The 25,402-nt window shown below is 44.7% G+C and overlaps 1 protein-coding gene across 4 annotated transcripts in view; it reads left to right on the top strand.

Moving 5' to 3' along the window:
• The first annotated feature begins 6,388 nt into the window (after positions 1–6,388).
• Positions 6,389–25,402, top strand: part of CUNH11orf24 (chromosome unknown C11orf24 homolog) — a 46,068-nt gene continuing 27,054 nt past the window's right edge. Inside the window, exons 1-2 of one of the 4 annotated variants that reach the window (XM_042785500.1) lie at positions 6,389–6,481; positions 7,264–7,386. The gene's annotated coding sequence lies outside the window, so the exon portion shown is untranslated. Of the gene's footprint in view, positions 6,482–6,860; positions 6,941–7,263; positions 7,387–11,847; positions 11,896–25,402 lie in introns of those variants that run through there. The other 3 variants (XM_042785501.1, XM_032989605.2, XM_032989604.2) reach the window with 3 other exon arrangements.

Here is a 25,402-nt window from a genome sequence, read left to right as displayed (position 1 = left end):
AAAGCCTTAAGGGATCTGGCTGAATGCTGGTCTTGGAGCTTTACAGAGTGACCTCAGCTCTGTCGCCAAAGTGACGTGAAGGTGGGCTTATAACAAAGACATTCATTGTAGCTGACAGGATGGCCATAGGTCAATCAAGCAGAAAAAGCAGTGAGGAGAAGCTCTAACCCTTCTCTGCTTCCTTGAAGGCTCTGGAAAGGCGAGTCAGTCCCTAAGCCACCCTTGGATGTGTGCATGCACCTCCTTGCCTAGCCTGCCTTCCAGTCAACTTCCCACTGGTGTTCAGGCAATCTCCTTCCACCACTGCACCTCTTTGAGATTTTTGGCAGTCCTGGGGTTTTGTGGGTGGAGGCCGAGAAGCCCACAGTGTCCCGGGTAGGCTGGAGAGGAAACTCTCATATGGCACCTGGAATGTCCCCCCCCCCATAACTGCTGCCTCCTCTGCCCTTGCCCCTGCCAGCCCCGGGGAAGTTTCTGAATCCCTGGACTGCAATATGCCGCCCACATGGAAGGGGAAAACTCCATAATCAGCTCAGTTAATGTTAAACAGTTTGTTATTTAGGAAACTAAGCATCAGCAAGCATGTTATTGGTTAACTGCCTTCTCTTGCCCTGTGTGTACCTGATCTCAGGAGAACGGCACCATGCACTGCTGTCCTCCTGCAGACGCTGCACAGACCCCTGTTTAAAAAGAGGTAGGTGTTTGTGTGCATGCTGTATCATTAGAGCAGCTACTCCATTCTTCCATCAGTACTCCCACTGTTTAGACTGCTGTGTGATTTGTTTGGGTTGCTTTTTCTTTTTTTAAAAAAATCTACAAGTAGAGACTGTGATGGCTTGTTAATAATACAGTGCCTCTTTCTATGCAGAGATGCCTCAAAACTTGTCTGAATACAGTCAAAAGGCTTTATTTTAAAATAACTAGCTTTTTTTTTATTTTTTCTTTGTAGCACAACAAACTGAAATCACATCTGCTTCATGCTGAGTTCATTTGTGCAGGTTTCTGTTTGGTTCACATTTTCATATCAAAGGTATAAACCCCGGAGTGGAAAGGTGGTGGGCAGAATGGTGTCTTGCAGAAATGCCACCAGACATGAGGCTGACAGCAAGACTGCCAGGCACTGCTGCAACAATCTTTGTTTCTTTGAGTTATGCAAGGAGATACAGCCTCCTCCTTCTATGCCTGTCTAAGGTCAGAAGGCTGATGGTTCAATGGATGCTACTGTTAAGGCAGCAAGTAGAGAGAAAACAATGCAAAATTCATTGGCAAACCCATTGCTTGTACACAGACAGGCTGGAAAAAAAAAAACAAAAAAAATCAACAGCAACATTTGCAGAGCATTCAGTCATCTCTGGCTTCAGCTACATGTAATCTTCAGGTGTTCTTGGCACAGGATCAAGCTCCTGGTTGTGGTGTGAGGAGGGAGGGAGAAGGAGGTCTGATGCAGGAAGCCCTGTATTTGACTTGAATACATTGCACTCAAAATCATGTGTGGTGCAAAGTCTGCTGCCTCTTTGATTGGGAAAGCAGCATTTGAGCTTGACTCCTTATTGTGGCTGATATCTCCAAGCAGGACAAACCCTGCTTTCAGCATAAAGGACACAGGCTCGAGTTTCAGGTTATTATTTTTAAGGACTCTTAATCTCTCAAGTTAAAAATCCTCCCAGCATAACTCTAGGCAAAGATGGGATTTGGTGACTATTCTCATTACTTTTTTTTTTTTTCCCTTTTCTGAATGGCAGTTCCCTGTCCTCTGCCACCGCAGTCTGCAACCCACTTTTTCCACCATTTGTATTCTTGCTTATGTTGCTTTTCCACCTTTATTTTCTGAAGGGACTGCCTCTTGCTCCCAAATACATAATTTGCATCAGCTTGGGCTGTCCTTCAAAAAGGGATGCAGCCAGTGCAAAGCATTCTGGCGTGAATCAGGAATCCTTATGGATGAGCTGAACACAGCAGAGCATAAACCAGGTCAACAGTAGCTCTCGTGAGAATTCAGCTATATTCCTGGCACGGCACTTCTGATCTGTCTCTCTCCCAACCCTTCTACTTCCCTGTATGGCCACACCTATGCCAGAAGGAGAGGTGTGCTTACAGTCTTAGTGTGGACAAGGCAGGTTGTATTGACCAGCCAAAGCATGCTTTGCTTTCCCTTAGGAAAAATTCATCAGTTAACACACTGGAAACATGTCCCTTCTCCTTTTCCACTCATTAGTGAAGACAAAGCCTGTCTCCTCTTCTTCGGGATGGTGATTTAGGAGTGAGGACCAGCTCCTGTTGTGTGTGTCTGTACAGTACCCATCAGACACATTCCACGTCTGTTCAGTAAGAACATTTCAAACCAGAAGTAGAAAACACCATATGCTCCCCGCTTTGTGGTGATGCTGGAGTCGCTGCATCTTGAGAAGTTAAAATGCTAGAACAGTCAAGAAGCTTGAATTTCGACCCTTAGGAATCGGAATGAATTTATATTGTAAGCTCCAGTTCCGGATTTATTATATATCCCTATAGTATATGAGGGCACCATTACCTACTGGAGTGTACACCAGGCCACAGCAGCGGAGCGGAGCTGCCAACTGCAGCCCAGAGACGAGCTACAACAGCACTCCCACCCAGTCTTCAGCTGGCTTAGCATCTGCCTCGGATGAACCATGCATTTGTACTCAGGCAAGAGATTTTCCAGGTTGCGGTGTGGTAGCCAGGTAACATGGTGGGACTGTGGTTAGAAACTTCCCAAGAGCTGCTTTCTGCCTCGTGCCATGGCCCAAAGGCAATTTTAACAGTTTGCTAGCACCCCCTTTCTGTCTTACCTCCTGCACAGTCTGTGGCTATCTTCAGTCCCAGGCTCCCTCTGCTCTCAGCTTGTACTTCCACCCCATCAAGAATGATAGCCCAGCAAGGAGCTGCACCAGGAGGCAATGCTAACCAGCAAGGAAAAACATAGTTTGGTATGGGATGTTGCAACACCTTGTGCCATGATGTCAGGTACAATACGTGTCTGATAAAGCACTGCCAGAAATATCTTTCATGCTGCTTCTTAGCTGTGAGGAGTTAATGTACGTTTAACTTGTGCTTCAGAGATTCCCGTGGCTGCAGACAGGCAGGATTTCTGGCAGAGCACGATATCCATTTTTCATGATGAAGCTGCAGTAACAGGATGCCAGCAGGATAGCTCTAGGAGTCTGAACATAAGTGCAGCATCCTGATGGGTCCTGAGTAATGTTATATGCACGGTTGTAATGTTCTGTGGATTCGCAGTGAAGATAAATTTTAGCTGTTTGCATGTATTTAATTCTTTATAATAATTCAAAATGCAGGCAATCTGATGGTCTGTCCCTGTGACCAATTCTTTAATTTGGTGCACATTGTTACAATTATGATACTACATGATAATCTTGGTCTTAAAATAAGTTTATAAAGAGCATTTGGAATTTTAATTATGAAATTTGACTTTTAAGTGACTACTGCCAGTGGCTGGGAACGCCTATGCTCAAATATGAGGAGTTCAGCTAACTGAAACTGAGATGCGCTTATCCATGTTTCCACTTTTAGGGGCACTTGTTTCACATTTCCAGATGTTTCCTCATACACACCAAAGCCAGTTAAAAACGACAGTCAAGATTCCCATGCATATGTTGACTGAAGAAGCTAGAACGCTCAGAAAAGACTGAAGATTACAAGTGCTGGACAGACTCATGGTTTGGTGGGACTGAATTAAGGGCTGAGAAAGGTGCAAGACCAGAAAGTACCGTGGACAAATCCCTTGAATAGTGTCATGCCAAAGTGAGCCATTGTACAGCTGGCTGCAGGCTCTGCTCCTGCTGGAGGACTCTCCTTCCCCAACTACAGTGGCCCTTGTGTCAGCTTAGAGTTCCTCCTTAGGAACACCTGCGCCCCTGCAGTGTGTGTGCCTCAGTTCCACAGAGCAATAGTCCCTATTCCAGCACTGAAATTTTGGAGAGAATGTAATTCCTAAGGAATGTATTTCCTTATCACGCCATTGTCTTTAATAAAATAGCTCCAAAGAATCAGCATGGACTACTTTTTTTCAAATTGTGAATTTTATTAGTAATTTATTCAGCCTAGCAGATGCCAGCATGAAAACTATGCAAAGGCCAAATCTCTTCCTCCGAGTGTAAATATTTGCAGATCATATTCAATGGTATTTAGTACTCTGCAAACATATTGTCAACAGTTCTATCCAGACTCTTCCCTAATTGCAGCCTGGGAGTTGGCAGAGGCATGTCCTCAGTGAAAAGACAGTTATGGAAAAAAAATGATAGTAGGCTGAATAGGTTCTCAGCTAAATTAGACTGGAGTTATACCCGAGGTGAATCTGACCCACACCAAATTAAAACCCTGTTATAGGAGCTTGTACCTACCACACACAGTCGGAGGGATGATGCTTCTAGGGGGACAGCTCTCCCAAGCAGGCTGGGAACCTCTCTTGACACTGGATGAAAAGGGCCATTACAATGCAGGGCAGGGAGATTCAACCTTCCACATGTTTTAAGGGAGGTAGTTCCACCTTTTCTTAGACAGAATAGATGTGTGACTATTCTTTCCATTGCATCCACTGGCTAAATTTATTTGAATAGTCCAGAAAAGCAAATATTCCCTATCCCAATCACCATCTGTTCTTACAACAGAAATATGTTGTTTCTTAAATGCTGACCTGCTTTTTGGTCTCTTGCTCAGTCAGTGCAAATTCCCTGAACGGCTTAATGTCTGGGACATATCTTGACTATATTGGAGCCATTTATGTTTAAACTAATATGCTAACATCTCCTTTCCTGAACCTCAAGCCCAAGCCCCTTTGATAGCATTTCATTACATTCCATAATCTCTGCTCTCCTGATAATCTGGAATGAATACAAACCAACTGAAAGTTCAGTGGTGGCTTAGCCCTCATTTATATTCTATGGAAACCTGCTATCGCAAGCATATCTTAGCTTTTCACACGAGACGTAAAGTTTGCTCAATGGCTTCACATTATTTCCTCCATCATTGTGCTTGTTACTGCCAGATAATCTGTTTTACAGCAGACAGTCTTCCTCTCCCCTTCAACTGTCTCTTCTAATTCTCTTAAATTGCAGATCTTCCTTCTCTGGAAAGAAGGGGAGGGAATTCTTCAATAGATGTCAGTGTCCTACATGAATGATGGAATGATGTATCTATACAATATATACAGACAGACATGCGTTAAATTGAGTCCTTAATGCGGAGTGCTGGCCAGCTCTGCATTTTGTTTACTTTTAATTAACTGATGGACCAGGGTATCAACTCCTCCTACTCATCGTTCATTTTGAAAAACAAATTTGTTCTAAAATTACCCTGGGATGCGTGAATGATTTCAGCATCACTTTCACCTGTGGCCAGATTAGCAGTAGCAGCTGAAATCCTTACGTGATCTGAGGCAGCGAGGGCTCCTTCCTCACCTGTCCAATGCCACAACCACCATGTGAAGCATCTCTCAGCACGGACTGTGCCCCTGTGGGCACAATGCTGTTTTCTGCACCTTTTTTTGGATGACTCTTCTCTGGGCTACTTGGAAACAACCCAAAGGAACCGAAATCAGAAGATGGTGTGCTTGCTCTAAAACGAGCCCCCACGGCTTAAAGCAAGTCCTGCACCTCCTGCCGTTTCATGGAGCCGACTCTGTGCTCCAGAACGTGGCTCGTATGTACATATATGTGCCTATATACATGTAAATAATGAGCTATAGGCACGCTTCACAGCTCCACTGCTGCTAGGGTTTGCTCCAAGCAGCCGCGGGCTGCTGGTGCGCAAACTTTTGGCGCGGGCAGCAGCGCTAAAAACAGTGAAACAAGGAAGGGGCTGATTTCTGCTGTGGGGTATTTAATTCTGCAGCACTCTCGACTTAAACAGCGCTGCTGCCCGCGGGCCACCGCGCCCCGGGAGCCAGAGGCGAGCGGAGCGGCGGCGTGGGCAGCGTCCCGCGGGGAGCACCGCCGAGCACCGCTGCTTTTCACAGCCCAGGGCAGCAGGGAGCTGCCAGCCCCGGACGTTTTTTTCTGATTTTTCCTCCTCGGTGGTGGTTACGAACGCTCGGACCCAACCAACCCCGCCGCCGTCCCTCGACGCATTGCAAAAGATCGCGTGACGTCACGACGCCTCAGAGCCAAGCCGAGATTCCCCACGCGCCGGCTGCAGCGCCCGTAACTCCCGGGGCACGCAAACACCGCACGCGTGGGCGGCCCCTCCCGCTGCGTCACTTCCCCCCGCGGGTGCCCAGCCCCGCCCCCAGCGCCTGGTGTTTCCGGGGTGAGACGCGCTCGCCCGGTCACCCGGACGCTCCGCCCCCCGGGGGCGGAGCGACAGGCGGGCGGGCCAGTGAGAGGCGGCGGGGGGCGTGTCCGGGGCGGGGCGCAGCCGCGGCATGTGGTGGGGTCGCTGCGCACTTGTCTCCCGCCGCCGGGTCCTGCCGCCCCTCCGCCCGGCCCTGCCGCGCCGACAGCCCGTGAGCCGGGGGGGGGCGGGCGGGGGCCTGGGCCTGGGCCTGGGCGAGCGGTGGGGGCCGGGGTCTCCGGGGTGGGGAGGCCGCGGAGCGGAGGTCGGTTTGAACCGCTGCGGCCCACGGGTGGCCGCGGCCGGGGGCGGGGAGCAGGGGCAGGGCGGCCATTCCCAGAAACTCCCTCATAAGTTGCAAATTACTTGGTCCCAGAAGTTGCGATTAAGTTGCAACCCCCCTTTCCCCGCCGCCCCGTAGCAGCCGCGGAGGGGCCGCTCGGCTGCAGCGCTCCCGGGGGGATTCTGTGCTTGGTGGGAGCTGAGGGAGCTCCGGTTCGTTTTGGGGGAGAGAGCTGATTGACTCAGCAAGTCATTCGCTGCCTGAAATGTTCCGCTGCCAGGCCCGGTGGACCGCTTAAAAAATGCGGTGTCTGTAGCAGATCACTCTGAGGCGAGGGATCGCAGATAGGTAAAAATACCTTGTGTCTGAATAAATAACGTCGAGTGTGTACAGTTGGGGTTACTTTTGTAAAGGAGATCCTGTTTTGTGCGGTATCGTACTGAATTCTTTTTCATCTTACTGTACCTTAAATAAAGGTTTTCCGTAGCTTTAACCTGCTGCAATGTTAGCAAGGTGTCAGCTGGAATACAGTAAATGGTAGGAAGAATAAGTTCTGTTCCTCCACCAAGCTCTCAAATACAGTATCCCGTGGGGATGTTCTACCACAGTGGATCTTGTTCCGTGAACCCCTTAACTTTCCCCTCTGCTGTCTCCCAAACTTTGTCTTCTAGGATTGGCAAAGAAAAATCCTGTCTCAGGATCCTGTCAAGTAAGGTGCCTTCATGTCCTACATGTTAGCCAACTGAATCCCTGCCAGGCTTGGTCATGCCACAGCACTCCTGTTTCCTGATAAAGTGAGTTAACTGACTGTTTACTGGAGGAACAAACCCATAGAAATAGTAATCCTCCCCACCCTGAGCTAAGTTACAGCCTTGCTGGGTGAAGTAAACTTGCTGATAGTGAGCATTTGGTGCCCTTTAGACCTCAGAGGTTTTGTGGCTGATCAGTAGCTTTGAAAATTAGGCTATAAGATGCATGTTGATGCAGTGTGTCTCTCTCAAAATTGCATGTGTGTCTGTATTAATCTTTCTTACATACCATAATCATCTACTACTATATATGTTAATGCAGTCCATTACATGGTAATGGATAGTTTAGAAGGAATCCATCAATTTTTATTAGCTTTGATGTCTGTAGTACATTAATGCACTTGCTGTACATGTTTGCTGCTTGATTCTAGTTTATATATATATATATAATGTATGTATATACACATGTATTGTTATAGTACTTTTCTGGGGGAAATTTCAGACTACATGCCTCTTAACACATTGGTGCAGACATCTTTATTTTTTGTTTTAATTGCAAATTCCCTGCCGAATTTATAAACCCATCTGCCAGAAAACAGACTTTGCATCTGGTTATCTGCTGTTGAAATTCTAATTGGCACATCCATGCAACCTTCAGCCTCTGCCTTCTAGGGGAAGTCTCCTGGCACAGCACAGACTTTTCAAAGGCAATGGGATTAATTTGTGAGTGAAATTTCAAGCTTCAGTGGTGAAAAACATCCATGCTGAAGGCCTGATAATGTATTTTAAATGTCTGGCTGCATACCCCGGCTTACAGGACTGGGTAATGTAGCTACTTTTTCAGTTGTGTGTGACTGACTAAATTTTTAAGGGAAAATGTGGCAGGGACATCAAGGAAGGGAGGCATTTGTTTAAAGCAGTGCATGCTGAAAACGTCCAAAACTTTACTTGAGGAAACTGTGAAGAATTGATCTGTTTGGGTAGAGTTTCTTGCCTTTTTTTTGTTTTGTTTTGGTTTTTTTTTTTGTTTGTTTGTTTGTTTTTTTGTTTTTTTGTTTTTTTTTTAAAAGCACGGAGAAAATTTTTCTCAGTGAAGCTTTTGGTATACGGTTCTGCTGATGTCTTCCCATGCTCTGACACGCGGTGTTAACCGAGTACATGTTCTATGTATCGTCATCCATGCTTGGAACAGTTTCATAAACTGAAAGCACTGTAAAGCAGGTCTAGCAAGGGTTTATACCAGCATATTTGCAGTGAAAAAATACAGGGGACCTGGATATAGGAGGAATGAACTTGTTTCTCTGCTGCATACCCACCACCCAGGTGTGTCGCAGTGGCTGCTTCATCTTGGCCATCGTGCCTGTTCTGAGTGGTGTGAGGCTCATGGCTCAGAGCAGTCGTGTGGATGGTTGGGCATCACACACATGGATTTCCTCGTAGCCCTCGTCTCTGCATGGAGATCTTCTACATTGCCTGAGTGCATGTGCTGAACAGCCATGCTCAGCTCTATCAGATCTAGCCTGTTTCTGCTCTCATTGCTGGACCCCATGTATAAGCATGTTCAGGCACTGCTAATGTCTGTTTTAGATTTATCCTTGCCCCTTTAATTGTTGCTTTGTGTTTGATGCAAACTTCTAACAGCAAGAGCAATTATGCACTGGGGAAGCCAGAGGAAAAAGCAGTCGATTCACTGGCACTTAGGTGTAGATCTTCAGCTGCTGTGCATTGCTACAGCTCCCTTGCAGAGCAATGATGATCCACACCAGCTGGCCATTTGCCCTCTGAAGTGCCTTGAGAAAGCTGAAGAAGGTGTTCATTCCTACAAACACTGATCTGGTATAAAGCTAATCGGTGTGGTGGATGAGATAACCTTCCCACCTCCCTCCCCATCCCCCATGCAGTAATTGCTCGATGAAACTCCATGGTTTATGCTGCACCAGGAGCTGGACTGGGTGATCTTTGTGGCTTTTTATCTCCTACCCTTGAAAGGACTGGGAGGGCAGTACCCCTGCTGCGTGCATTGTTGCTGGATGCCATCTGACGCTGTGTGCTTGGGCTCAGCAAGGCTGCTTCCCTTCCTGGCTTCCAGCCTGTCCAGCCAGTGTAACCCTTCATCGTACCCAGCCCATTGGAGTCTGGGTAGGACTCCCAAAGGGCTCCTGACTTTCTCAACTGGGAGGCTAAGAAGTCCCGTGGAGTAAACTGCGCTTGAATTCTTTCTTTCTGGATGGTAGCAAGCATTTAACACGCGCATTCCTCCTGTCAATTCTGCTCCCTTGGACTGAAGCTGTGGTTCCCTTTCTACAACTCAGTGCTTGGAGGAGTCAGCGGGGCTTGTGAGTTGGCAGCTGAGGTGTCAGAATGGTGCTGGCGCTGCAGGGATCGTAGTGATGGTGAACAGGAATGCAGGCAGGAGCTGGTTGTGCACTTTGGAAGTGTTGTTTGCAGCATCTCCAGCTTTTAACTGCTGGAAATCCAGGGAGGTCACCACACGGGTAGGGTGCCCAGGACACTGTGGTACAACAATTCATCCAGGAAAGGACAGTGTATCTCTGGTGTGGTATGCGGACCCCGTTCTTGAAGGAATGTCTGCATGGACATTGCCACATGTTCATGTGGACAACTTATTGACAAAAGAAAGCGACAAGAATGGCAGAAGTGGGTTTTAATGCTCAGTGGAACAACATGCTTACCTTACAGGTGTGTAGAGCAGCACTTGGCCACTTGCTGTTGTGCTGTCTGGCTTCCTCGCTGCTTTGGCTCTTTAGGTTTGTATTCATGGAAACCCTCCACTTAGGTGGTGGCTCTGCTGTGCTGTTACTGTGATTATCACTGAAATGAGGTTTCCTCTGGGCAATTCTGAATGTTGATCAGTGTATATGCCAGAACTTCTGGCGGTCTTCCATTCCCTTTGCTGGCTTTGTTTTAATTTGCCGTTGTGGGCTTGACCTCAAGGATCAGATCTTGGATTTCAGTGCTAAGACGTGGAGGTGCTACTGCACTGGCACCAAATCGGTGTTGTGCAGCATCGTTGGACAGGATGGGACTGAAACGTGGTCCCTCATGGCTTTGCTGTGGTGGGAGAGCTGGTCTTCAAATGCACTTTGCAGAACGTGAGATCTCTGGAATGACAGTGCGTGAGCCTGGATTTCCCATCACGTCTTTTCCTCCCAGTTCACGTGATAACTTGTCAACCATTTGGAAGGCACACTGGGTGCTTGTTTGTTTTTTCTTGTAGCACAGTGTGGTACGAAGAAGGAAGGGGCAGAGAGCCAGGGCTATGGGTGCTTGTTCATTTGCAGCCAGCTGGACTGTCCCCCGGTGCATGTGGCAGGGCCCATAGCCCATCTGTACATCCTGCACCTCCCCAGGAGCCAGCTGGGGCCTCTGTTTGAGCAGGAGGTTAGGTCTGTGCGGTCAGTGCTGGCTGCAGTTGCATGCCCAGATTACCTCTGTACATCACCACAGCTCCTGTCACCTCTGCTTGGGGAGTCTGTTGAGCTGTGTCCCCTAAAGGACACTAAATTGTGCTCTGCACGTGTGGCTGTGGAGTATCCAAGCCCCTATAGCTTCTTCCATTATTCCCTAAATACCCAGAGAGGGAAGGGCAGATTGACTGTGTACAAAGGCCATTCTTTTTAATTTATTGAGACATTCAGCAAGCCCTCTTCACAACCATCACCGCTGCTGCTGAGAATGACCCTCTTACCTCTGACTGTCCTGAAGGTGCTGGGATTGCCTTCCCTGAGCTCCAGCTGAGTTGGTGCCGTGCCTGGAGAACTGCTTATGCAATAGTTCAGCAAAACACTTGAGCACATACCTCAGATAAAGAATGTGCACTGGTTTTAGATTTGTTTTATATGAAAAAAAAATAACAGGGTGAAAGTGATTTGATGAAATTTGCATTGAATTTTTTGTGTGTGTATTTGAGTTGGATTTATATTTGTTTGGCTTGAGGAGACTTTGCAGCACTTTTAACTAAATCTGTGTTTAAATCCAGTTAAGTTAAACTCCCAATACAACTTGTGTGTGGAGACCAGGATGAAATCTCATTAATTCTAATAGGATTATGCATGTTCTTTTGCTGAGTCGTCTTCTCTTTCTTTGTTTGGTTTTTCTGTATTAAAAAGCAGGATAAACCTTTCCACTGCATCTCTTTGTGAAAATGCTTTGACAGTCTCAGGGAAGTCGCTCACTGATTGCATACAATAATATTTTACACCCTTTTTTTTCCTGCTATGATTTCTACTGTAGTCCTACTGTATCCAGGCTTTTATTGGCTTTTGCTTCCCCTAAAGGCACAATAATTCCTGACAGCAAGAAAACAGTTACAACTGTTTGCCTAGTAAGTTTCTACACTATTTTTTTTTTTTTTTTTTCTTTTTTTCCCATTTTTCCCATCCTTCTGGACAAACTTGAAACTGCTGTGGAACAAGTCCATTAGTAGATGGAAATTTTGTAGAAGTCATCAGGAACTGAGCATGTGTGGATGGGTGAGGGCAAAATTCATCCCTGTTCATGACCTGGGAATAAATTGAAGAAAAGGGAATAAAGGTAGGAATGTTATGAATGCAAACTGGTTGAAGTAAAATATTTGGGATCCCTTGAAGATCAAGCAAACCATTAATTGGAGAGGAGGCCACTTCATGCATTTGTACTACCTCTTTGCTTCCTTGTTTCTCAATGTACATATCATCACCTGAATCTTACTATTGATTATTTTGGATTTGTATGTGATTTATATTATAGGAACACTTCTCTTCCCTCTCTTCAGAAAAAGCAAGCCCCACGGCAGGTATTTCTGTATGTTCCCGAGATGCTTTTCATGACACTCATTAAATATATGCTTTCATAGGAAAAGTAGACTGTCTTGTAGCTCATGCACTAAGCTGGGTTTAAAGAGGCTCGATTTTAATTTTCAGCTCTGACCAGTTCCTCCTGTAGCTATACACAAATGGGTCAGTATTCTCACACCTCTTTTTCCACCCTGTGAGATAAGGGAGAGTTGGTCTAGCTTACCTACACTCCGCTCTTTCAAACTGTTGTCCCATCATGCTGTGAACTGACCTGTGTTACAAAGATTGGACTGGTGTATCTGTGTCAGCAAAGCTCCTTTACCTCATCAACCTTTTGGTGAAACTTTACATCGTCAGCGTGCCTTTTTGCTGGCAGTAGCATCTGGACTTAAAGTTCCTGTATCTAATTAAAAAAGGAGAGCATGGTGGAAAAGATCTCTAATTTTTTGCCATAAGATAATCAGGAGATTGGCTTTTTTAAGGGGGCTAAGGACAGGAGTTTCTGATGAGTGAGAAATGCCTGGTGATGTGTTGAAATTCTTTACATCCAAGCAAAGAGCATTTACTCCCTAGATCTCTACCCACAGTAAACGGGTGCTAGTCTAATTGTTAACTTAATAAACAGTAAGTATTGCTATAAACATTTTTTTTCTGCTTTTCTCAGCTGTGCTGATCAAGGGTTTTCTTCCTGCTGAGACCAGTTTTCTTTTAAGTTATAATTTCTTCCCATTTCTAAAGCTCTTTGTATCCTAGCTGATCTGGAAAGATGATTTCACAGTAACTTCTGTGAATCTTCATGTGGGTTTCTGACACTCTTTGACTTGATGAGGCTTAAAAAAGGAACAATGTGCATCCCTCCTTTAAAAGAAAACTTTCTATACCCAGGTTTAATACTTATTTATGTATGTATGTATATAGGAAAGTATCTCATGAGCATGACAGGAAGTGCTGGGACTGTAGGCATGACCAGCTGCTCTGAGTGTGAAAACTTGAGACCAGCTTTGAAAACAGCAAACACACTCCCTCCTCAGGTGTTTCTTTGTTGTTAGTCCTTTTTGTTAATGAATGATTATCTAGAGCTTTGCAAAATGTGCAAAACCTATTTGATCTTTCCAGTTCCTTTTTATAGCAAGGCTTCTGTGGGATAGTCACGGTATCTTCCTTGGTTTGTGATACAGATGATGTAGTGCCTTTACAATATCTGCTTAGGCTGATGTAAAACTGCTAAGCCTGATCTATCTCGATGCTTTCTATGCCTGGAAATGGCCTCATCTGCAAGAGCAGCAGCTCCTGCGTTGTCTCAACATGGGACTGCTATGCAGAGCTCCTTTAGGAACAAGAAGTGTGAGTGCTATGGCTGTAGACCACCTCTCACCTGATAGCGAGGTAGAACAACATATGCCCTTGAGGGTGACAGTTCTTCCTGACAGAGCATTGAGCTGTATCACGTGGCTGTTAGTGCAGCCCCTATGAACTGTCCTTCCTTTCTACCTTTGTAGAGGCTTCTGTTCTGGGAAACTGTCCTATGAGGAAAGGCTGAGAGAGCTGGGACTGCTCAGCCTGGAGAAGGGAAGGCTCAGGGGGATCTTATCAAGGTATATAAACACTTGAGAGTGCTCTTTTCAGCGGTGTGCAGTGACAGGACCAGAGGCCATGGGCACAAACTGAAACTGCTTTTTTTTTCCTGCAGATTTTGGCAATTTTACCGAGCAGTTCTTTCTGGGTGGTATGTTCTTCGCTTGGTCTTTGACCCCTCTGAAAGTGGAAACAGATGTAATGCAAACTGCAGACTCTTGTGCTAAACGAGTTCTTAGGTTATTGCACGTCTTAGGGCAAATTTTTTTGCAGAGCCATATTGAAAACAGTAATATTACAACTGTAGAGGTTCCTTTTGGACTTAAAATATGTGCTCCAAAATTGGGATTCATTAGGTATATCCCACAGCATGCTCAAGCATTCACATTTACAGTTACTTCTGAGCAAGATACAGTGAATGCCATCCAGAGAACATACAGCTGTAACACTGGATTTCATATGGCAATTCATCTGCATAAAGGATGTCTGGATGAAGGAGAGAATTTGTAAATAAAATCCATGTACAAGTTTATTTCAGTATTTTTCTTTTGTCTCCTGGAAAGTTATTGTGAGAGGGAAGTGAAGGAAATGTGCAGCACCTCTAAAAAGCAAAGACTGAAATGGTGGGCATGCAGTTTAAGTGGTTAGAGATCGTTTGATGTAGACATTAATATGCGGGAAGAAAGAGTTTTCTGTTTTGGCCTATCAGTGCTAGATTTGCTAAGCAAGATTTAGTATGTAATTCCTCTTCAGATGGCTGTCATAAAAAAAAAAAAAAAACCCACAAGCCCAAAAACAACTCCCCAAAACCCCAGCCCATGCTGTGAACATCTAATCCTCACTGCAGGGCACTTTTTCTGCTCTGTTATCTGCTTGGGCAGATTTACCTCATGATACAGTTTCAGGCAGCTGAATTGAAAGTTCCCTCCTGTGAAGTGGCTCAGATGCTCAAGAAGCCGAGTGCCGAGACAGAAGCTGGATTTTGTTGAGAAGCTGGTAGAGGCAGAAGCGCTGCTTTCTAGGGCAGAGGAAGCATTTACTTTCTCTGCACTTGCAAATGAAACTCATGAAGAACCTTCCACTGAATGCTACAAGTATTTGACTGTTCAGTTACAGCCAGGCTCTCAAGAAAATTAATGAGTTTAAAGTATGAGCTGTTGTAATAGCTTTGTTAGACCCTCCTGTGGGTGTCTGCGTTGTTTGAGATGCAGCTGGTAGGGGAGATGGTGTGTGTCTCCTTGCCCTGCTGAAGCTCATGCTCCCGGTGTGCCTGGCATCATCGCTCTGAACTGGGACCCTGGCCCTGGGCAGAGCCTCTTCTGATGGAAAGCCCTTCATGGTGGTTCACCTGAATATTGTCTGCACTCTGCCTTGTAAAGTCTTCGTGGTTACTGACATTAGGATGATAACTTATATGCTTCCTGCTGATGAAAAAGTGTCTGTTACAGTGTCATCAGGCTTAGAGCTGTGTTTTCACATTATATCTTGCTTTTACTAAATACATAGATGTTCTGTAGCCAAGAATGGGTTGTGCAAATGTTTTGCTGATGATAACTAAAGCTTATTGCTAGGTTTAGGTGCGGGCTAACCATGCTAGGTAACGAGACAGTCAACTCGGTCACAGCTTCTGGTCTCAGGTAGGTGCTATCCCAGTGTCCCGGTTAGAGCTGATTCTTCCATAAAGTGGGGCATGCCAAGTCTTTTCTCCATTAAAGCAAATGCATGTTTTTTTGTTTGTTTTTTTTTTGTTTGTTTGTTTTTTTTTTTTAGTACTGTGACAAATTTTGTAAGACTTAATCCTTGCTAGATTGAGATTTGCTCTGTCTCTTGCTTTGTAAGCCTAAAGAGACTTCCGTGTGAAGGCCAAAGTACCTCTTTTCTTTTAAAGAGGTGCTTTGGAGTTTGTAAAAAAAAAAAAACCAAACCAAACAACAACAACAACAACAACAAAAAACCCCAAAACAAAACAAAACAAAAACCACAAACCAAAAAACAGCCAACCAAACTAAAAAAACCCAACCCCCCAAAAAGCCCAAACCAAAAGTAAATTTTGGATTTACGGAGGAGAGCTAGAGGAGCTGAGGGTTGTTGCCCAACATCCAGTGGAAATGTTCTTTTTTGCGTTTATGTTTGAAAGTTGGTGGCTTCATACTGCTGAAGCCCGATGCTCACCAGTTGTTAATGAAAAAGGTGAAAACCTGGCATCAGTTGCAATTTTCCTTCAGATTGCATTGTCAGGGCACCTTGTGCCCAACCATGCTTTAAGGCTAGGGGAACTAACTTTCTCTGCCTCTTTAATTTTCAGCCCTTTGTAAGTGAGCATTGGCATTAGATTTACTGGAAACAGCTTGGGAAGTTGCTTTTCCAGCTACTTACTGAGATGGCCACAGCCTTACGCAAAGGACTCTTCTTCCTCAAGTCCTGAGAAGATGCTGGTTCTCCACTAAACTGACCCAGAATAGAGAGGAAGCATGAAGAGGAGACTGCTGGTCCTCTGACCCATGCAATCACTTGATAGCTCTGCAGTTTTCTCTGATTTCCTTTGGAAGCTTTCAGGTTTCTGGATGAATTTAAGAAGCAAATATGCTTCCTAGTATTTGCCAGTTTACCTTGTGTAGGTACACATTGTAGGCTTTAAACTGATGCAGTTTACTGATGTGATTTACTGCTGCTTCGTGTGTAGCTGAACAGTATCCAGCAGGAGCAAGAGCAGATGAGAGGGTAGGGGTGTGGGTTTATGGGTGGGAGGCCTCTACAACCAGCTGATGGGGTTCACCAGTCTGCAAGTTGGACTTTGATGTTTAGTTCTGAGAATCTTAAACTTGCTTTAAAGAACGAATCTGAAGACGTGTTGTACCTCTTGGCTTGGGGGCGGGAGGTGCATGTTAATTCAGGTATGAATTAATTTAATTCTTGTTATGTCCTTTGTTTTGTATCTGATTTTATTCAGTCACAGCCTGTTCTGCCTGTTGACTCCTGACCTGTAGTGGTGTTCTGCTGTGATCTGATGGTATCAGACAGGTTTGTTTTGGATTACATTGGAGCCCAAGTCCTCAAAATACCATTCAGTATATTGAAGTAGTGGTTAAGAGTTACTACTTGTAGTGTGGCTTTCACATGTTTGTCCTTATCCTTGTTTTTGTTGTCCATGCCTGGACAACCTCCCCCCGGCAGTCTCTTGACCTAGATAATAAGTGTATGCTGAGCTCATCTTTGGACCAGGGTGGGCTGATCTTGTTGGTATTTTGGCTTTTCTAGTTCACTGTTACCCCTGTTACAGGAGCAGAGCATAAATACTTGATTTTATTTGGCATAAGATCAGTAGCCAGAAGTTTCTGATGGATTTAGTCTGTGCTGCTGAATTTAGGTCAAAACTTCTGGAAGAGTAAGAATAACCTCTTGCTTTTGTTTCAAGTTCAGGTGTTACAAGTTGGGAGAGAGGTTTCAACCTTGGTTTTTTCATATTCTGTTGCTGTACTGCTGAGTAAAAATTGAAGACTGAGATAAGCACAGAGGCATCCAAGAGTCCTTCAGGAAAGATCTGTATTTGGACCCATCTATCCAGTGAAACACAGAACATGAGAGAGATCATGGGAGAACACGTAGTTTTTCGCTTCCATGTCTTTGGTATAAGTTAAACTGATGTTTATGGTAGTTGCAGTCTCTCTTTGTGAGCTGCTCTGCTGACTGTAGATGCCCATGGGATGCAGGTAACCATATGGAATAGTTTTGGAGCCCTTGTTAGCAGCATCAGCAGCAGACAGGTAGATAGACCTTCCATATCGAGGTCAGAAAGGTTCAGAACCACCTGCTACTGCCTGTGCAGTCCCACTTCCATGAATAAGGGGCTCTTTGTAAAGACAGCTGTACTGGAAAAGCTTTGAGGAACTCAAACCAAGATTATTTTATTTTGACCTATTAATCAGTTAGCATCAGGACTCAAATGATTTCCTCTGAAACTGAAAGGAGAGAACCTAGAATGAGGCAGGAGAGCATGGCTGCTGCCCTGTTGCTACTTAGGAGACAAGAGACCAAGAGCCAGGTTGAAGCATTTCTACAGATGCTGCCTTGGCAGCCATGGACATCCATGAGAGTAAAGAGAGGGAAGGATGTTTTTCTTTTAGGTTCTGATGACCCATAGGTTTAAATTCAAGGTGGTGCATGACTTGAAGACTTACTGGCTATGAAGAACCTACCATAGGGAAGGCTAGCAAGGATGAGGGGAGCTGCTACTTCATTTAGTTCTCTCTTTGTTTGGAAAAAATAGACTTGGCTGAGCTTCCCCACACACCCTGCCCTGTGATTTCCACATCTTTCAAGCTGTCAAAATTACAAAGCAGAGAGGCATGTGCCAGCAACCTTCATTTGGTATTGCTGTAAATGTCTTCCTGGCTTTGAGAGTTTGGGAAGAATCTTTTGATTTGTGTTAACATATATATGGTGAAAAGCTCTCCAGCATCATATTGCATTGTAATAAGCTCAAACGTCTTTCTGCTGCATCTCACCTGGCAGATCTTCTGTGTAAAGCTACTTTTGTTTTTCAACCAGAGTTGTTAGCTTAAAAAGCAAAAACCTCCTATAATCTAGGAGCCTTCAGGTTGTTTTTCTCCTGAGGATAACTGGAGGTGGAGGCATGTATCTTTATTTATTTATTTTTATCCTTCATATTTCAGGACACGCACAAAGATCCTACTTCCATGCAGAGAGGAAAAATAGCCCAAAATACTTTCCTTTCTTACAGTTCTTTTAGCACTGAGCAGAAGTTCCGCTTCAGCTGTTGCACTGGGACCACGTTTTAGCTGTTTCCAGGCTGTCTGAACTTTCTTCTCCATTTCTGAGCTCTCCACAGTGTTGCCTGATGCTTTTGTAACAGAGGGTGTCACCACTGTTGTGCATAACCCTGCTGAAAACCATGCACGGGCTTAAATTCCTGAGCAAACTTGCAGAACCTTGTGTTCTGGATAGAGAAGTGTCCTCTGTTTCTACATGCCTAAAATTTGTACTATAGCTACATGAATCTATAAAGGAGCACAATGATTTCTTAAAAATACCTGGAGCAAAAGATAGCATTGAAACTATCAACTTCAGTGAAATTTAACTTGACCTGTACTGCTGGGAAATTGCTGACTGCGGTCAAATTGTGCAGGGTAGGTGGGTGACCAGACTTTAACACATTGGCAGTTTTATTTGCTCCAAAAGTAACACTTGGTTAATTGTACGTTCAGGCTGAAGTCACTGCTGGTTTAAGTCTGTGTTAGCTCCAGACTTGGCAGTTTTGAGTTTAATAGCCCTTCAGACACAGTTTATTCCTGTGCATGTACACTGTGCTGATTCTAGCTTCTAATGCTGTCTCTCAGCAAGCACGAAGCACACATGCTGCAGAGTGCCTGCTTCTCCAATCACTTAGAGAAACCAAAATCATGACTTTGCCTTTTACCCTTCTTGATCTTCTATTACCCTTGATCTCTATTAGCTCAATGGTTGTGGAATTTCTTTGGGAGCCCACTGGGATGGTTCCTTTGAGGGTCTTGTTGAAAGCTGTTTAAATTGAAAGACATGGTATGACATGCTCTGCATATAATCTCCTGTTCCCATGAGACAACAGCATGTCTGAAAATTTGCTAGTTGCTTTGGGTGCAGATCAGACCAGGGATGGTTGCAGTTGAGCCATAGTGCACATTTTTATTGCTTGGAGGTATTTTTGTTGACAGATTTATTGTCCAGTCACAGCTTTATGCAGTTAGCCTTTGGCAGTTCATTTTTCTTTATATTAAAACTGGATTGTTTCAGATATTCCAAAACAAGCCACATTTTCATAAATGAAGTAGCTGTCTGGTCATTTTTCACAGAAAAAGTATCCTGCTGAGTAATACTTCTCACCATCTGAACTGCAGAACATGGCATTAATATGGGTAAGAGAGGATGATGCATGAGCGATGCTGGTTTGGGGGTTTTAGGCTTTAACATTTATTTTCTCAGAGGCAAAGTGTGATGGCCGTGAAGCCTCAGTGGTGCCAGCGTGGGCTGTCCTTGTTAGTGGGGTAAGATGGAGACTGGTAAGGCTGGTAATATTCAAAGCAAAACTAACCAAAAAAAACCCCACCCGTAAAACCCACTGTGGCTAAATGTGCCAAAGCCTGTGAATCCGTAGCTCTGCCTCACTTCCACAGGCAGCTGGAAAGGGGGAAGGAGGCTAAGGTCAGGTTGTGTCACTGTCAGACACGGGCTCTAACCACTAAAACCTCCCTCTCTGGGTTCTTGGTAGGGAGAGGAAGATTGCGCAAGTTGCTGAAAATTTTGAACCTGAAGGATACAGAATTTTAATATCCGCATGAATAAGTTCTGCTGTTCAGAGCCTGCAATTAATCCACCTCCTGCATGGAGATGGCTTTCTGTTCCTCCTGTGGGAGCATGGAGATGTTGACCTTGCAGAGATGCTGTTCCTCATGAGCTTTGCACAGCCTTGGCCCTGTGTAGGGTCACGTGCCTTTGTCAGCATGGTGCCTGAAGTGCTTTATACTTGTGAAAGTTTCGTGTGTCAGCCAAGTCCAAGTGTGATCACAGAGTTTCTCAGCAAAACTTGGCATTCCACCTCTTTGAAAGAGACTTTAAGGTGTTTGTTCTATTCATGCAGAGCATCTTGAAAGTCCTGATCTATTATGTTTGGCCATTTACAAGCAGAAGAATGGATTTTTCTTGCGAAGAGTAGTATGTGGCAGCTGGAGAAATACTTTAGTGGCTGCAAACTTCTTTTTAAAAGCACCATTTCCACACCAGTGTTCCAGAAGATGGAGCAGCCTTCTCAGAGGCTGTCTGTTCAGTGACATTGCTCTCTGCTTAATAACTCCCATCTAAGTTGGTCAAATGTGAATCTAGAAGGTGTGTTGGGTGCACTGAGCGAGGATGCTGTCTGTTCTTTTGACTCCGTCTGGAGTGGTTGGCATCTTTTGGCTCACTCCCTGAATGTAGATGCTGCTGTAGGCATTGCAGCCACCTTTCCTGTGGGGTGTGTGTCATGCAGATTGATGGGAGAGTCAGCTGTAGATGGGGACTACACTGCAAACTGAAGGAGGTGGTTTGTATTTAGGACAGGAGAAGATGCATAGCTGTGTTGCTGCCTAATTAAAATGTTTTTGCTTATCAAGCTGTTGTTCTTAACAGATTCCAGAGTGATGCAGTCTGTGTGGACCTCTTGGCTTTGTAGGATTTTTAAAATCTTTTTTTTGTGGACATGTATCAGGAGAAACATCAGAAAAGGCAGCAGCAGAGCAAGCAGATGTCTATCCAATAACCTATTCTGCCTGCTGCAGTGAGGAGTGTGCCTGCTAATGTAGAGGGATGTGCCAGCTCTTCTGTAATACATTACATGGCCCACTGTGCAGTGTTATGCTCTGAGGAAGTTGGGTGGTAGGAGAAGGAATATAAGTGATGTTCTTCCAGACCTGAGCTGGTAATGTTTCTTCTCCAAATCACGTTTTGGAGCATGTGTAACTTGCATCCTGCTGTTGCAGCAGATCATCCTCGAATGCTCTGCTGGCCTCATGTCAGCCCAGGTGTTTATCAGATCCAGCTTGTTGGTCACCATCTTAGCCTGGATGATGTATCCATGAGGTAAGACTCAGTGATTTCTAGGCACGTTTTCTTTCTAAACTCCCTCTGAAAGTATGGAACTGTGTACATCCCACCTCAGTCATCCTCCCAGAGGAGTATTTTGTTAATACTGAAAATGGTGGGGGTATGGAGAGCCTGTATTGGGGCAGCAAATAGACCTTTGATCACTGTATCCCGGGTTTTCTCAGTGGGAATGTTTCATGCTGTGCAAGCGTCTTGGGAAGTCAAAGGAACTGTGGCCTGACCATGGACCAAATAATACATTTCCTACTCTGTAGTCTCTAATGTTTCTTTGCTTGACAGTTTCTGTTCAGTTCATCCTTCGTTGCTGACAGCACATGACATTTTGTAGAAATAGCTTTGTAACTTGTCATTAACTTTCTTTGGAAGCCAAAGGAACTTAATGGCTCTAAAGCTGCCGTTCAGAGAATGATATAACTTCATCTGGTCATGCTCAGCTGACAGTGTGTCAGCCTCATGTGCATTGGTGCTGCCCCTTCTGTCTCCAAACCTATCCATGTGTGCAACTTCAGCCTTGGAGATAAGCTTGGGAAGCCAAATGCTTCTCAAGATTGCAGCACAGATTCCCTGCCTCCTGTGTTATAGCCTCAATACAGAAAATGAGATGTGCTTGTCTTCCCTTAGAAAAATCTGGTTTAATTCTGTTTTTCTAAAGAGTGAAATATAACACTTGTTTTGAGAGCTGACAACACATGAAGTGTTTAGCAGCAATTGCAAGTTGAAACCAGGCCTTTCATCATCTCAGTTTGATGGGAGAGTAACATCGTTGTCTGCAAAAGGTATTCCACACTTGTTTTCCCTGCTTTGTTGTTATCTTGAGGATAGATTTCTTTGCAGCTCTTTGACCTTATTTCATGTCTAGTACATGCAATCCTAGTAAGTATGGATTTTGGGGCAGTGCCTGCTGGCTCTTCAATGACAGCTCGAAGGAATATGTGTTGCCCTAAATGATTTGCTTTGCTCACTTTATACCTATCATCTCTAAAACACACACACACACTCACTCTTTCTATGTTTTTTTTTGTCTAGTTCTATGTTTCTCATTTCGCCTTGGTGCAGTCACTGCATGTACCTTGCAACTGCTTTACCAGGAGCAACTGAGGCTGGCTGGAAGGGCTTGTAGGCAAGGGGTTATATTCCAAAGGCTTCACTCTGCACTTACAACATCACCCCAATCAACGTTGTTTGAATTAATACCTTGAATTTTTTTCTTGCACAAATTCCTTGGCTCGAGCACAGGAAGATCAGCAAGAAGGCAGGAACACTTCTGAAACTCAGGAGGCAATGGTCTCTGGATGTGTGTGTACATTGCAAAGTCATCAGTCATTCAGTAGTTTACTCAAAGTTATTCTGGTTTTCCAGTGTGCTTGTTCCCTGCTGAGTTATAGCCACAGATGGTAAAAGTAAACTTGGCACTTATCAGAGTAGAGTCCTTTCCCAGATTTTATTTGTTGCTCTTTTGTGATTTGGTTTGACTTTTAATTTCCTTGGGGTTGCTCTGCAGATGGAGAAGGTAGCATTCAAAGAGTGAATTTTGCCCTGATTTCTCAAAGTTACTTCTGATGGGAACAGTAGCGTTCATCTCTTCCTTCATGTTGTCTCCTACAGCCAGAGACATGAAGTTTTTTCTGGGGAGCAACATGATCTGGAAAAGCAGCTTTAGCTGGTGCTTTTCTGGGATGTAGAGGTATGGGATGGGTGCTCAGTGGGGTTTCTGAGTACAAATGGAGCCATGTGGTACTGGCTAAAATTGTGATGGGAAGGCAGAAATAAAGCCTATTGCTTGTACTTATAAAAGGCAGTTGTTAAGTCAGGAAAAGTGATCTGCAAGTCATTTGTGACTCTTGTTCTGGATGTATGGGATTTTTCTAGGGTGGAAGAGGCCAAAAAAAACCCAGCCCTGAGCTAGAGGTTCTGAATATTTAATAGAGCATCCTAGGCATCATCTGGACAGCATTAAGGTATGACTGCCTCTGGTTATCCCCTCGCTGGACTTGGGAGTGAGCTGTTTGCTTGTCTGATGTACTTACAGTCTCTGTATTGTGTTTGTCTACTTCACACACTCACTCTGCAATTTGCAAAGGGATTTTTTATAACTGGGTAAAGAACATTTACAATTATTTTAAGCTTGTAAATTTGTATTGAGCACCCTGGGGGAGGGATTGTCAGTTGGCCTCTGAGGAGACCATGTTTAGTTAGAGGGAAAGGGGAGGCAAACCTCTAGAGTCGGAGCTCGATGTGTCCCCCTTAACCATCACTGGCCTAGTCCAGAAAGGCTGCCAGGTGCTTTGGAAGAGGTGAGAGGCATTTACTGGGATTATGCTTACCTCTGGAGCTGTTGCAGTCAAGTGGGACCAAAGTCAGCCATGGTGGGAAGGATTTCTGGTGGGTTAATGTGGTTGGAGATACAAAGCATCTCCGTGCATAGGGGACAGATGGCTGTGTTAAAGCAACAGCTTCTAGACACTGGGATCAACACTTGATCTTACAAATACATGTACTTCTTGGATCAGTAGAGATTAAGATTATTTTATTTGTCCTAAAATACTGAGATTTTTAACTGTAAGAATTATTATAGTATTTATGCTTAGATAAAATGCTGCTATATCTGCATTTCCAAAATGCAGTGGAAGATGTTTATTCTCTGAGGGTTGGTTAGTATAATTACAAAGGTATCAGTAAAGGTAGGGGAACACCCCCTGCCCTCCCTCCCCCCCCCCCCACACACAAAATAAGAGTGCTCTGTGTTTGTATTCATTGCTGTTATTCTTTATTATCTTCTTTAAAACAGTAAATGCATACATTATCGCACAGCAAATTCATTCCCAGGGTCACTTCTTAAACTATAAAATATTGTTTCTTGTAAGCCTTTTACCTTGAAAAGGGACAGCAAACGTAAGTTGGACTCTCTTTAAAATGTAAAATTTATTCTTAATGATGATGTATTTTTTTCTTTTTTCTGTGGGTCAGGTACTGCTTGCTGAATCTCTGCCTGTGACCTGTGAACTTCACAAAAAGTGCACTTATTTCTGCATAGTGTGGTGGGAGCACCGGTTGACAAACGGTGCTCTGAGTCTCTTGGTGAGGGACCTGTAGTATCTGTGAGGGAACCCCAATCACTTGCTTTAAGTTGAAGGATTTAGAGTTTAAAGCAAACTTTTGCTGTCTGTCAGCAATAAGGATCTTGCTGCTCTAGGAAAATCTTTTGTGGGCAGAGTATTTCACACCTTCACTTGCTTTCTCCTAGTCTTGTCAACTGGAGTTTTCAATGATTAAACTACAGCATATGCCAGGAGTGACAGCAAGAGAGTGCTAAAGGCTAAGGCAAACTTGTGGGAGTGCTTTGTAATTCAGGACAGTGAGAAAAGTACTGAAGTTATCTTAACTGAATGCCACAAATTCGTATTCCCAACTCCCTGCCGAAAACGTGAGGCTGCTTTCCTGAGCAGCCAATTCCCGCGTACTGTGCCGCGGGGGCTGCGGTTATCCGTCGCACAGGGCACCTCCTCTCCTGCGCTGATTCTTTCGGCTCCCCCAGAGGTGCACTTGGCAGAGAAAGCCATGAGAAGGAAAGAGCAAAGTCAGTCTGCGCTGTGCACGTGGAGTGCGAAAGGGGAGAGGGACCTCTGGGAAGCTGGTGCTGGCTGGACACCAGACGCAGTCTCCGGTACGCGGGACTAGATGGGGCTGGTGGGCTGCCTTTCCCCACCAAGGCTGCTGTTGTCAGGGCAGACTTAGAAATACTTCCTGCTGCCAGGTGGGATGACCCAGGTGTGAACTTTTGGCTCCAGTGAGAAACCTGCTCACACAAAATGAGTGTGATGCTGTGCACGCTTACCCCAGGAAGAAAGCCGCAGGGAAGTCCATGAGCTGGGAGAGCAGAAGATGTAGAAATGCTCCATCTATTTTCAATTTATTTTAAAGAAAATAAATTTTCTTTTTACTAGAATAAATAAAAGAACAGGAAGGAGGCTTTGAGTTCCGTAGGGAACTTGTAGGGTGACTAGGGATGCTTAATTTGAGGCACTGCATTTTACTACCAAGTTTTGTCCCCTTTA

Source organism: Tyto alba, unplaced genomic scaffold (genome assembly GCF_018691265.1).
Source record: "Tyto alba isolate M040663 unplaced genomic scaffold, T.alba_DEE_v4.0 Super-Scaffold_8, whole genome shotgun sequence".
Classification (NCBI taxonomy): domain Eukaryota; kingdom Metazoa; phylum Chordata; class Aves; order Strigiformes; family Tytonidae; genus Tyto; species Tyto alba.
Note: the sequence above shows the minus strand (reverse complement) of the source record. Positions and strands in the feature narration are given on the sequence as shown.